The following is a 14,130-nucleotide window of genomic DNA, read 5'->3' as shown; positions in this document are numbered from 1 at the left end:
GGGATACATTTTTTTTGACAAAATAACACGTGACCTTGATGACCTTTGACCCCAAATATACATATATGTCCATAACTCAGTAACCACAAGGGCTACACCCTTCATATTTTGTATGATGGAAACCTTATGACGCCACAACCTGTACCTCATGAATTATTTACATATCTAATTTTGGGCAAGCCAATAGAGCTGGAGGTCTGATTTTTGGTATAGAGGATAACTATGGGATAAAATTTTTTGACAAAATGTCACGTGACCTCAATTACCTTTGACCTCATAATAGATATTTCTTCATAACTCAGTAATCACAAGGGCTACACTCTGATTTTCAGTATATAGGGATAACTATGAGATGCAATTTTTTTTGACAAAATATTATGTGACCTGGCTGATCTTTGAACCCAAATATACATATATGGCCATAACTCAATAACCACAAGTGCTACACCCTTCACATTTGGTATGACAGGAGACCGTTATGGTGCCATATCCTGTACCTTATTAATTATGCACATATCTAATTCTGATTTTGGTATATAGGGATAACTATGGGATACAATTTTTTTTTGACAAAATGTCACATGACTTCGATGACCTTTGAGCTCGATTTCAAAACTACTGTAGCCTTTCATCTTTTTTGCATATTTATTTCTCTATTGCGCCTGTACAGACAGAAAGATGGTAAACATTTTGCAGAATTACTTAATCTTCTCAGAGTTGGCCAATATACACAAGAAGATATAAAACCTACTTCAGCAAAAGGCTGATGAATTTTCTGGTCATGCAGATCAATGTGAAAATGCAATTCACTTGTATACTACAAATTTAAATGTTTAAAAACACAATGAAGTAATTTTCACTAGAGTGCTGACAGAGAAATTACGACGGCTCTCCTGTATTCCAATACAGTATATGGCGCTTACTCACTTTACTAGTGGCCTAATAATAAACCGCCACATACTCCATCAGGATAGATGGTGTTAATGTATGCAACTTATTTTTATATTAATGCGCCAAATCATACCGTATATACAATTAAATGTATCTAACACAAATCTCATGTATCCCATATCGAAACCCCATGCCTCCAAGTCAATTACTGCTTACCAACAACCAACTTCTTCAACTGGCCTCACACTTGAGGAGCTTCAGTGTCCTTGACGCTATTTTTTACTTCATTGCAACTGTCTTTGTCTACCAGCACAGCGTGCACTCTGCGTTTCAGTCCATGTTCACCTTCTCCCCATGCTGTCTTCGCCTCATTCTTTTTCCTTTCTGCAGCCTTTGAAGTTGCACAGAGAGATCTTTGATTGGTTTTTCTAGTTTTTTGAGACGTTTTTGCAGCGTCTCATCATCCAAGGCTACTTTAAGTGGGAAATCTGAAAGATCATAAAGATGGCGTAAATATTTATTAAATATGGTGCATTTAATGAGACGTTGTACTTAGTGTGTTTCTTGTTTTCTTTCCTTTAATTTAAATTCTCATGAATGCACTAATGTTTTTTTTCCTCTGCGCATAAGAATAGAGTGGATACGTAAAGAAATTTCAAGTGAAATTTCATTTAATTGACATCAATCCTAAAGGACATTGCATAAAGAAAAAGGGATGAAATAATATATAGTCAAGCTTGACAATATTGTCATTGCGTACAGGCTGTTAATTATTTACATATAACCACCCTAATTACTATTTTGAATAATAATTGATATAATTCAACTTAGAATTCCTAATTATTTGACATTTGATGTTGGATACAAATCATATTTACCTTTTCCCTCCAGTCTTTAAGCCTTTTCATTTTCTTTATGAACTGGTCCTTAATAATGATGCAAATTTGGCATAACTTTGAGTGATGGCTTCAGAGTTATAAAAGCAGTTTTCACAGCCTTTGCCTTCTTGAAAGACTCTGGCATCTGTTCTAAATGTTGTGATATTTATTTGAAAGGTTGCCCTTACCATTTTGACAAGACAGTAATCACAATACGTTGATCTAAGTATTTTATAACAAAGTGAGCGAGATGAGAATCCTCATCGACTGCAGTAGGCAAACCAAGAGCCATCGCTTCCAGGCCATAAAAGCTGTAATCCCAATAGCATGGTGAAGGTAGGCAGAGATGAGACTGTTGTAAAGATGTTAGGAGGGAGTTTGCTGAATGCCCAGGCTGGAGTTTGGGATATATGTATTGACTTTTTGATGCATCTGCTAAAGCTTTCTGTTCGTCCTTCCCAGCTTGCTGGGAAACTCCTTGTATCTTCCACTCAGGGCAGCTCTTGTAATGTTCTATCCTACTATTAACGGCAGTACCAATCGAAGCTGCAATTTTCTTGCATCTTTCTATGGCCTCCTGTGTATCCATCTGACCACATGTAAGGATATTATGCTGTGTGATCTGCCTATCTTTTAGGTTTTTCTGCAAGAAGCATAAATTGGGTCTGGGAAAATCTCTTCATGTGGAATGACTGACAGGTCTTTACCATTAATGTCTGCTGCATATGCATTCTGGAAGTACTCATAAATCGAAGGTCCAATGGAAAACAGGATATCTGCTTCACTTGCCATCTGCAGCATCTTCTGTTCAAATTCCAAAAGACCATACGCTTCAGCTTGCAAGCAGTTGTTTTCTGGAGAAACATGGTTGATCAAAACAAGTTCTGCATCAGGAAATAGCTTCGTCCTGATATCAGCAGCTGCAAGTCCAGTCTTTGGAGCGTATCCAATCACATACTGGACATTTTTTAATTGCTGAAGGTCTGGGTAGTAGATTTCATGATTCAGCAACCATTCTAACTTAAGAGGATCATCCCTGTGATCAGCTTTCTTTTCCTCTGTGCTGGTATCAAGGTAACCCACAGCTCTCAGCGTTTTTCTTCTGGTCATCACTGATTTTGACATCAAGTACAGTAGAGTAGGCTTTCAGATCTTCTCCTGCCTGGGCCTTCCTTTCACAGAAATCTTGACAAGAGAGCTGTGAAATCCTGTCAGACCCAGCTCATCTTTATTCCAGGAATCTCCAACAAATAATGCTGCAGGTATAGAAAGTACTAGATGAAGGTTGGCTTGTTGGAAAAGACTTTCATGTATTGCAAATGCAGCGTTGTGTGTATTTGCAGACAACCCAACCACATGTGTGATATCTTCTAACTTTGCAAATCCTGGATAGTAATTATAGTGGTTAAGAAACCAATTGATTGCGGGTGGATCTTCATCTGGCTCAGACCATTTTGGCCTTGTTGCTGGAATCAAAGTAACTCCATGTCTTTCTGCATCTTCCCTCTGTTCCTCACTCAGATCAACATCAAGGACAGTGCAGTATATTGCTAACAACTGACAAAGCTTTATCTTCAGTGTATCTTCACAGATACCTGTGGATCATTTTCCAGTTTGCTTGGCAATATGAATTTCTCTCCATGATGTTACAAAAAGTGCAGCTGCAGAGCCTGCCATTATATGTTCAGGAAACTTCCAGTTCAAAGTAGTAGCTTCCAATTCTGGAATGAAATTAATTGACACATTATTCATGTATCACAACAGTCACAATCACTCATCAATAATAACACGAAGGAGAAATGATGTCCTCAGATGGCATTAATAATTATGATGATGATCACTGTAAAAAGTAGCAAGATAATCACATTTGTCAATCCTGGTAATACTGTGTAATTCACTTCACAATTGCGTGATGGACAGATATTGATTTTGCTTAATACATAAGCCACATGCATGCTCCCTTGCTTAGTGGATAACCTGTGTGAAACTGCAGTTTTAGTCTTTGGTTTGAACAAACATTTAATTTTGCTTACACTGTTGATAATTTATTACACAATAATAAAATCACACAGAGGTGCTCAATGAGTTTTGAATTTCATCATCTTTAACTGTATTTTGTTTATTTGCATATAAGTTATGTTATCTACTTGATTTGAGCAAACGTAAATCTGGATCATAATAGGAATTAATCTTTACAAAAAATTTCAATCCCTCCAGAAATACTTTCTAAGTTTAAGACTAGTAATTTATAGTTACATTAACTTTGATTATATGCTATCTGTCATGTGATTAATTTGGTTTAACAACAAATGTAATCTGCAGCCCTTTACGACTGTTTTTCATAATTTCAAAGTCATAAATTAAATTCTTGACCCAAAGTTGTTTATGGATAATTAGTTCCAGAGACCAGCTCTGGAACTGTTAGTTTTTGCTCACTTTCCTTCCTTCTTTCTTTCTTTCTTTCTTTCTCTCGTATTACTACCATAGAACATGCTATATACAAATTTTACCTTCATTACCCAGAATGCATTGTGACACGCTTATGACGTCATCGCTCAGCTCGGACGGGTTTCACGGGCATTTCTTGTTTGTTTATTTATTTTTTTTTATTTTGCATTGCACAAATATCAATTTGCGTTCAGCTATTAATAATTCTAGCTTTCTTTCGCTTTGTTTTTTGTTGCTTTTTGATTTTTATTTTTCTCTAAATACTCGCCGTACGTGGCGCTATACTGTTACGTCATACGCCTTCCATATGGTTTAGACTACGCTGCACTTGTTTTCGCTCGAGTGCTCATGGGTTGAATGAGATTAACAAAGGTGGCGGATACGAACGCTTCCCTCGCATAGAGAGAGAAAAGTAGGCTTTGCGTAAGTTTATAAGCGTGGCTGGGCACATCGTGTACCTAGGCGAGGTGAGTGTGCTCGAAAATGAAGATCAATGCAAAATTTTGGAATCAAAATCAGCTGTTTTCGGTGGAGAAACTGCCCCCCATATTTCTGAGAAGCCACCAGCGGTTTTTTCTTTATCAGTCTGTAGGGCTGTGGTGGGAGGCCGTTTAACGCCAATAAAACACACCCTGCCATGCAGAGCTAGGCATAGCATAGTGAACTGTCTGTCACCGAACTGGCATGCGTTGGCTGCACGTAAAAGCAACTCAACTTTCCAAGATCAAACGGTCAGTATCTTGAGAAACAGTGACATAGCAATGAAATTGTTTTAGTCAGTGGTAAAAACTCTTAACAGATGAAGCGTTAATTGCTTTTAATCAAATGAAAATGCATGTGGCCTAGGTTTTCAAGTTCAACGCCTCTCTCCGATGTCTCCTCTCGTCTGCTATACATTTCCGTGCGTTGTCGCCCCGTATGTATCTGTTGCATACTATATGTAGGCATTTGTAATCTCTGTACTGTAATTCCCCGGACTGCCTGCTTTTAGTTGTATTCTGTTGTTGTATCAGCCCTCACTATAGGTACTTGCTTGCATATTAAAATCCCAAGCACTCTTTCATTCTGCACCAATCTTCGTCACACACACTCTTTTTCGTACGCTGCTCTGATCTCTGGAACTTCGCTTTTGCTTGCAAATGCTTTCTAGTTTCAAACTGTTTGGAGTCTCTTTCTGACAGACAGACACACATACACACAGTGATACAGGCAGTCAGACATATATACAGAAGACAGACCCAAACAGGCAAGCAGATGATGAGAACTGGACAGCTACCGGTACTCTCTGGACAGCTGCTTTTGCAATATTTAAATATATGAATGATAGTGGAAACCAAAAATTCTTGGAAACGTGAAGTTTTCTGCAAAAGCAAAAACATTTCAACATGCTTATTGGCAGTGTTATGGTTTAGGTGATTTCCTTGAGTTGAAGAAGGAATCTACTTAAATGGTGAACCCACAATGGTTTCTTACACAATGTCGTAAATGCCAATAACCTAACAATAGCCAATTATATCACTGGTATCGGCCACACCTCAAAAAGCCACGTTGTCATGCACACTAAATGTGAAATCCATCCAAATTTCACAGCTGAGAGCTATACTGCTGAAATCTGCCCCTGAACTGAAAAATATAATATTGTTTTGGGAACCAATCAGGCGCTAATTGTTTCACATCATGTGATCGTGATTGATTGATACACATCCAGGTAAGGAATCAACACATCATGCACCTATGACCTACAAGTCAACTAAAATAATACTCTACTCTCTAGAGTTTGAAGCTTGTATAATCAGCAATGATTGAAACGTGAATGTAGAAGAGCTAATCTACGGCAAATTTTGTTTTAGGTGGCCTGGTATCGAGTCAATAGACTTGCTCCTTTGGATATTCTGACTGGCACATGTCAAGATTCCAATGCTACCTGGTAATTGAACTCAAATTGATGATCTTACTTTGTCCCAAGTTTACAAACTTACATCCATGCTTTGGCAATTCTGAAAACTGTCTCGGATAACAAAATTGCTCACAAAACTTAGTTGAACAGCAATCAATAATATTGTGTATATGCTGTGTATGTGAATGTATATATCGATATGTTTGAATGTTCTTCACTGAACTCCAGCTAGATAGAGAAGTCGTTATCAACAACTCATTGGACAGAGTAGTGATTGCTGACTTCTACATATACCGGTATTCACATACGGCAATTCATGATCATCTTCAGTTAATTGATTGTAACACGGTCACTCCACAAAATTTTGATTGAACCTGATTATAACCATTTGCCTTTAATAAATTATCTCATAGAGTAGGTTGCACATTCCTGAACAGAATATCAATCTTGTTTTCACCACAGAGCTGATTCCTTGTTGGTTTACACACATACCTTTCTGGGTTAGTTCCAGTTTACACTTTCGATACTCTTCTATGTCCATTGTGACTTGTAGTTCCAAGTACACAGCACCAATGATTGCCAGAGTCTTCTTTGTAACAGTTGTTGATGTTATCAACTTGTGCAGTTTCTGACTTGTGTAATAATGCCATAAGTAATTCAATGCATCCAGAGTCGCACACTTCACATGGTAGATGACGCTGCCCTTGCTGATACCTTCTACTTTGATATCTGGATGAATGCCACTTATCCGCTTTGGTGTTTCCTCGACCAACTTCTGGTGATTTTCATATTGTTGTGATACATGTGCCATAGACAGGTTTTTGTTAGGAATACCAGATTGATCAACGTGAATACTAGTCATGTTACCTGTGTGAAAGAGGTGAAAATTACAGGTTTTCTTACATGTTTTCTGATATGCCTGAGCTTAACCTTTTCAAATCATGCATTTATTATAGATTATTAAATGTTTTGTGCATGAAAATACACTTAGATTTTATAGGTTAATAATATACAATTAGCTTTTCTACCATAATTTTCCAAACATCAGTTTATGTTATTTCAAGCTCTGAGAACCAAAAACGCCAAAGAGCAACATGTGAATGAACATGGACAGGAAGAGTCAGTTTAATTAGTTACTAATGAACACTGAAGACACATGGTTAGTGATAAATCTCTCTGATGGATTTTGGTGAAAATAATAATTATAAACACAATTGCTGTAAACACAACCACCTACAAATTATATTTACAGAAAACTGACATGACATTAGGCTGGAGAAATTACTGTCTCTGACCAATGCTCTTTCACACAGATTTCTCTTAGCTAATGGTGTGTCCAATTGGCATTGCATTGGAAGACTGGATATCTCAAGATGTGTCTTCCAGACTTCAGATTGTAGTTTGTACTAAATATGTGACTTAATTCTTCTATATATTATGGTTATGAGCTTTGACCTGAGAAAATGCAATACTTTTTACCTTATCATAAATGATGAAAGTGATTATAACCCCCCCCCCCCCCCCAAAAAAAAAAAAAAAATCATGACATGGATTTTTTGAGTAACACTTGCAATCAAATTTCATAAAAAGGTCCTTGAATTATTAATTTGATATCTAATCCCATGGCTTTAGGCTTTTCTTTTGTTCAGAACACTTGCTTGCTTGCTTGCTAGCTTGCTGCTAGTGGTATACTCTGTATCAAAGATATTTGAGACCTAATGTGATTTCCAAATATATAATTTACAGACAGTGCTAATGGTTCTTCTCCAGAATTAAAAGGATGCACACAGTGTTTCACGCACTCATTACACCAAGGGGATCACATGATGATGGTACAGACATGCATGACGGTGTGCAAACACAAATGGAATACTGGTATTAGCATTTCTATTCTCGTATGCGCACATGGTTCTGCTTGTTCCACGGTCAATTTGAATTCTGGGTTTAGTTTATTTACCTGAAGTACTACGACAGGATGATGAGTTCTCATTGTTCTCAGCAGGTCCATAATTAGTCGATCCTGTTTGTAAAGTATTGCGATTCATGTAACAGGGTACATTTAAATATGGTAAACTAAAAGTATCAGTTGTATCTGTATTTATAAGGCATAATGCACGTAAGAGGAGGTTGGAGATCCATTTCAAATGGCAGGCTGAAATTAAAGGTATGTTATTAAGTTTTAAGTATGCACCGGTATGTAACCCAAAACCTTCAAAATTATGTGAAGTTCAAAAGTTTCAGGTATGTGTGTGACTCGGAAAGAAAAATACAGGAGTTGAATGCAGTTCGATGATAAATAAGAGAATCTAGTACATGAAAAAATGACTTTTTATGTACATTCGTTGAACTGGGAAAATATTTCAAATTGCCATTTATTAATTGGCCCTTTCTATTCATGATTTGTACTTATTTAACATTTAGCCTACATCACACACTTTTTGGTTGTTATATTGTGCTACGTTGAAAAATACGCCATGGACTGCAAGCTGCCAATCCCATCAGTCATAGTATCATCCAACTCTATTTGGCGCAGTGGACATAGCAAAATTATTGCATTCGTTGGTGCAATTAATGTTGCGTATTGCGCCGAAATGTTGCGTATTGTGCAGATTGCGCCGATTACTAAATGCCTTTCAAATTAACACTTTATATTTACGACTTCTAGTTATCATCAATAAGTTGGACATTTCTTTTGCAGTGGGTTTGTTTCAGTTGACTTGAGTCAGTGGAAGCTATTTTTTGTATTTGTCACCAAAATAGATAATACATCAAGGTTAAGAAAACTTTTTCAGATTTTCTTAATAGCATTACCTGATGCATCATTATTCGCATTTTGCTCACCCTTCCCTCGTCCGATGTTTTGCACATCTGAATTTGGTTTCCCTCTGGGATTGTTGCAGCATTGTCACTTTTAGAAATCATATTCAGTTGTCATGAAAAATAAAGGTTATATTAAAATATGTGAAGTGAATGCTACTTTTCAAACTCAATCGAATACTTCTTTGTTTGAGGTAATTTTCAATCCGAAAGTCACTGGGGCTGGTTTGCTGTAAAGGCACATTTGCTGTTTTTCAGTTGGTCTCCTTAATTGTACAATGTAACATACTCATTTAAAACATCTCTAAATCTATATACAAAAATCATACCTAGTGAAAAGAATGGCATATCAAAATTTGGCAGATCAGCTGCACTCAAAAACATAACTTTTGCAGAGCGTGGCAATACCATATCACATTCAATTTTCTATAATATCATTTTAGCAACTGTAGTATATGCAAAGAAACAACACATGTAAAATATTTTAATATACTTTGTGAGTAAATTTTATTACGGAGAAACAGTTGCACGAGGAAAAACCCAAATTTGCATGTAATTCTCTAGTGAAATGTTTCCTGAAAGGAAATCTTTAGCAAGTAAATCACAACATTTTAGGAATTCATGTAAACTTCATTATAAAAAATTTAGTTCTATTACAGGTAATTTTACCTGACGTGCTAGTCTTTCCATTTGACTCTGGCTCCATAACTTCCCTGTTATCTGCAGTCACTGTGCATTGAGCATCTGTTTGAAACAAAATCAGCCACAATGAATTGAATCCTTTAATTTTCTCCTTGCACGAAAATCTTATTTAGGTCCATGCAGTAGTACATTTCTCACCAACATGCATTAAGATGAGATATCAGGATGAAATATAGTCATATACCGTGTATTACCTGTATCTAACATGTGTGTGTGGTGTGTGTGTGTGTGTGTGTGAGTGAGTGTGTGTGTGTGTGCACACGCGCGTGTGCACATGCCGTGCGCTAGTGTAGCTTCTTGTGGTACCTGAACTTAACTTATGGAAAAGACAAGTACAAGGCAATGACAGAAAAAGGGAAGTTTTGTTTGCATGCTCTCTATTAATAAACAAAGCATTATGACACTTGAGTCACGTTTGGTTTAATGTGGCAGGCCAGAGTGAGTGTACCGATACTTAAGGGGAAGTTTACCAAGGATGTTTTTACATAGCTTGGTGGTCACTTATATAAGAAAAGCTATTTTCGCCGTTCATACTCGTGCGGTTTTTTACAAAGCGATATAAATAGTACAGGAAGTTCCCTTTTAGGGCTTCATCAACTTCATGTAATTTGAATCAGTGAAAAAAACTCCAGGCTTGGAGCTTGCATCATGCGATATGGAAGAGACCATCTTCCGATGGGTATGACAGGGTCCACTCAACCAAGCTCAAACCAGGCTTTGCGTACTTACATATATATCGTTTATATTGAGTATCCTCGCATAAATGATAAATCACTTATTATAAACTCTCCACTGTCAGATTTTGTGTTGCTTTACCATCGAATCTACCACAAGCTTCAGGAATATATGGTTATAGGAATTTAGTCAGAACTATTACTCCACTCCATTGTTAAATGGCTGGGAAAGCTTGTGGTAGATTTGGTGGTTAGTAGTACACAGCAAAACATATCATATGGTGCATCAGTGTATGCTGTAAACTAATGATGAGTCAACTTGGTCATCATTTCGTCCCTGTAAAGGAGACCTAGTGGTATATACCGGTAAGCAAGTAGAAAACTGAAGACTTATCAAGTAGTTACTGTGTAGTGATTAGGTCTGTACAGACCCAAAACGACCTATTTTTGGAAAATAAGTGGTTGGAACTTCATACATACTTATTTTGTGATCCTACCGGTACATACCTAATTGATTTACGTCCGGAGAGCATAACTACTTATTTTGTTATCTACTAGGTCAAAATACGTAAACAACTACGTTTAATTTCCTACAGACTTATGTTGTTTTGGGCCGGTGTCGCGTATTTTAAGTCTGCACATACTAGAATGGTGACAGTGACAGGCATACGCTGCATATTCGGAAATGTGTGATAGTTGATTTTGATTTTCAAGTTCAACAAATTGTGTGAAAAGAACATTGACTTTGATCGGTACAGAAAATCAATCACTGACTTTTATATGTACGTTTTGCGAATGGTCAGTTCTCATTGAAAGCGTAACTGTTTCTACAGAAAAAAAAACCCAAAACGATCAGACAGTTCGTGTTGGCTACATGGACGATCTGCCAAAAAACGCTTCGTGAAAAATGAACGTTGAGCTCGACGTAAAATATGGTTGAATTTATTTCACGTATATATCTCCCTTTAAAAGACTAGTCTTTCAACGAACTGCAACTCAAAAATAACGTATATCTGGTTCTTTTGTGTTTTCTTACCGGGCCCTTACGAGTCCGACACAGAGTAGATTGAAAGCTTTCGGCTACGACTACGTATGATGCCCTATCCCAGCGTAATAAGCATAGTTTCAACATCGACTCATGCCGGACGTGATGAAAGTCATCATCGGGCCAAGTTTGTAAGTCACGAGACTTGTATGTCAGAGAAGTTTTGCAGAGCGTTGTGATGATCTGGTAAAGGTTAACATGTAATGGATTTTCTGTCGTTTTAGCTTTCAAACGCGAGCTCGCATACAACTGTGTTCGACGACATTGCTAGCTGGCTGAGTGCGTAGGTCACATTGGTCAGACTTTGAACCCAGGACTTTAGAATCACGCCTGATGATGTCATAGATCATGTGAAGACTTCTTTATGATTGGTCAGATTATTGTAGATCATGTGAAGATTTCTTTATGATTGGTCAAGTTGCCATAAGGTCACGGGTCAAATCCTAAGCGGCAAATTAAATCTGATATGCACTGGTGGGACGTTAGGACGTTTTGAGTGAGAGAGAAAATCGTCACCTCTTTCCGCTCTGATTTTGACAGAGTTTCGCGTAAAATTACCGTAGGACATAATCATTCAGGGTATGTACAGGTTAGCTATGAATTTAAAACCAACAAACAGCGTTTACGATGCGTTGATGGCCCTTGATGACCGATTCTGAGATCGACCGCGATATCGTCCCATAGAACAAGAACACAACCCATATGCATAGTTCGATCAAAGCATGGAGGCAGGAGAGATCGAAGCGATTGTTTAAAATTTCGGTAAGTAATTTCCAATACGCCTTATCCACGAGTTGTCTCTGTAATTTTCGCAGTTTTCACTTCTTAAGTCACGCTATATTGATGTCATTCTTGGCGAACCCTGTTTAAGTATACAAAACGAACGGACGGTGTTGGCAAAAATTAGACCATGATGGAGGTTGGTACCTCAATATAGACAGTGAAGTGTTACGCCACACTGTCTATCTCTATGCGTTAATTACAAGGAGATTGTAGTAACGAATAGAGCCAGGCTATTATCTGTTATTTTTACTCATTGATTCAAAATTTTGACCGGATCGATGATATACAATAGATACTCATATATTTTTATTATTTAAACTTTGACCTGGTTTTAATATTAGGGACTGGTCAGTTTCTTTGGCCTGGGGGTGGGGGCCGGTGGATTATTTTTTGCCGACGTCAAAAAGTTGCTGACCCCCCTATTCCAAATTTTGAAAACAGGGTGACCCCCCCTGTTCCAATTTCGAAAACAGGGTGACCCCCCCCCCCGGCGCGCGACGTAGGTAAAACAAAAGGTGGACATAAATTATATATATATATATATATATATAATATATATATATATATATATATATATATATATATATTATAATATAATATATTTTGCATTTTACATATATTTGTATTTTAAATAGTCGTTCTATGTTTTAATGTAATTGTTGACATGTCAGTTGTCAGATAGGAATTTCAAAGTGTCAATCTTAAAGTTTGAATACAGTACATTTTGAATGAGCTGTTAATTTTTTCACACTTTCTATGCTTAACCAGATGTCTTGAACTGTTGTACAGAAATGGATGTCAATCATTAATATATGATATGTTAAAGTTTGGAGTACTGAAAATATGTCTGATTATTAAAGTTACGCGCCCGAAGGGCGCGCCGAAAAATTGGACTGAATGATGAAATTTGAGGCTGACACGATGCATTTTAGGCATGATGAGCCTGTGTCGAAATTCAAAACACACTGATCCCCCTATTGGGCATTTCAAAAACATGGTGAACCCCCTATCACCAAAGTCAAAAACAGGGTGACCCCCCCCCCCATGAATCCATCGCCCCCACCCCCCAGGCCGAAGAAACTGACAGTCCTTTATAAAGGGATACTTTTTGATTTACGTTTCTTCTTTTTGAAATGTGCTGAACCCCAATCATCACCGGTCAGTAGTTGTAGTTTGGAATGGTGTGTCACTAATCAATGGGAAAATGAGGCTTTATTTCCATCCAGAAGCACAGATGCATTGTTCCCAGCCCTCTCAAGGTGGTTATATGTACATCTTAGCTTTTTGTGAATTTGTAAACCACATGATAGTAATAATATTGTATACATCATGTATAGGTTGTGGAACATAAAAACCATGCTTGGTCACCTGAGAGAAAAATTGTTCTGAGCATTAATCTCATAGTCTTTAGATGCACAAAGATATGTACCGGCAGGTTCCAATTTACATCATTAAAGTCATACTAAGACCTACGAGACTCTATAATAGTTTGGAGCATTGCCATTTATGTGTATAAAGCTGAGGTACCTCAACTAATTCTTACCGGCAGAGCTTCTATCCCGATTGCCACTGTCTACAGATGACACGAGTTGTCCTAATTGAAGATCTCTTTTCACATGGTCTATAAAGTTAAGATTGACATCATCAATCTGTGCCACTACTTTGCTTCTGAATTGTTCTTTATAACAGCTGCTTTCTCGTGAAAACTTTGGTACCTGTTGAAGATTTCTGGTATCTTTTTTGCCAGTGCTTCTGGAGTTTTCATATCAACTATAATGTCCCCCTCATAATCTGGGAAATATTTCTTGATGAAATCATGACAAGAGGAGTACATTGCAACCAATAGTGGTATTCCAGTAGCCATGGTAGATATGAGAAGATGAAGGGAATTCACCCCAGGTGACTTTGGTGGGATAAGAACAAGATGAGTTTCACGCAGATCGTTTTCAATAGACAGTGAGGAGAAACGCACCCTTGCTACTACGTCAAGATGGC

This window comes from Ptychodera flava, chromosome 1 (assembly GCF_041260155.1).
Source record: "Ptychodera flava strain L36383 chromosome 1, AS_Pfla_20210202, whole genome shotgun sequence".
In the NCBI taxonomy this organism is placed as follows: Eukaryota; Metazoa; Hemichordata; class Enteropneusta; family Ptychoderidae; genus Ptychodera; species Ptychodera flava.
This window is presented reverse-complemented; position numbering follows the sequence as displayed.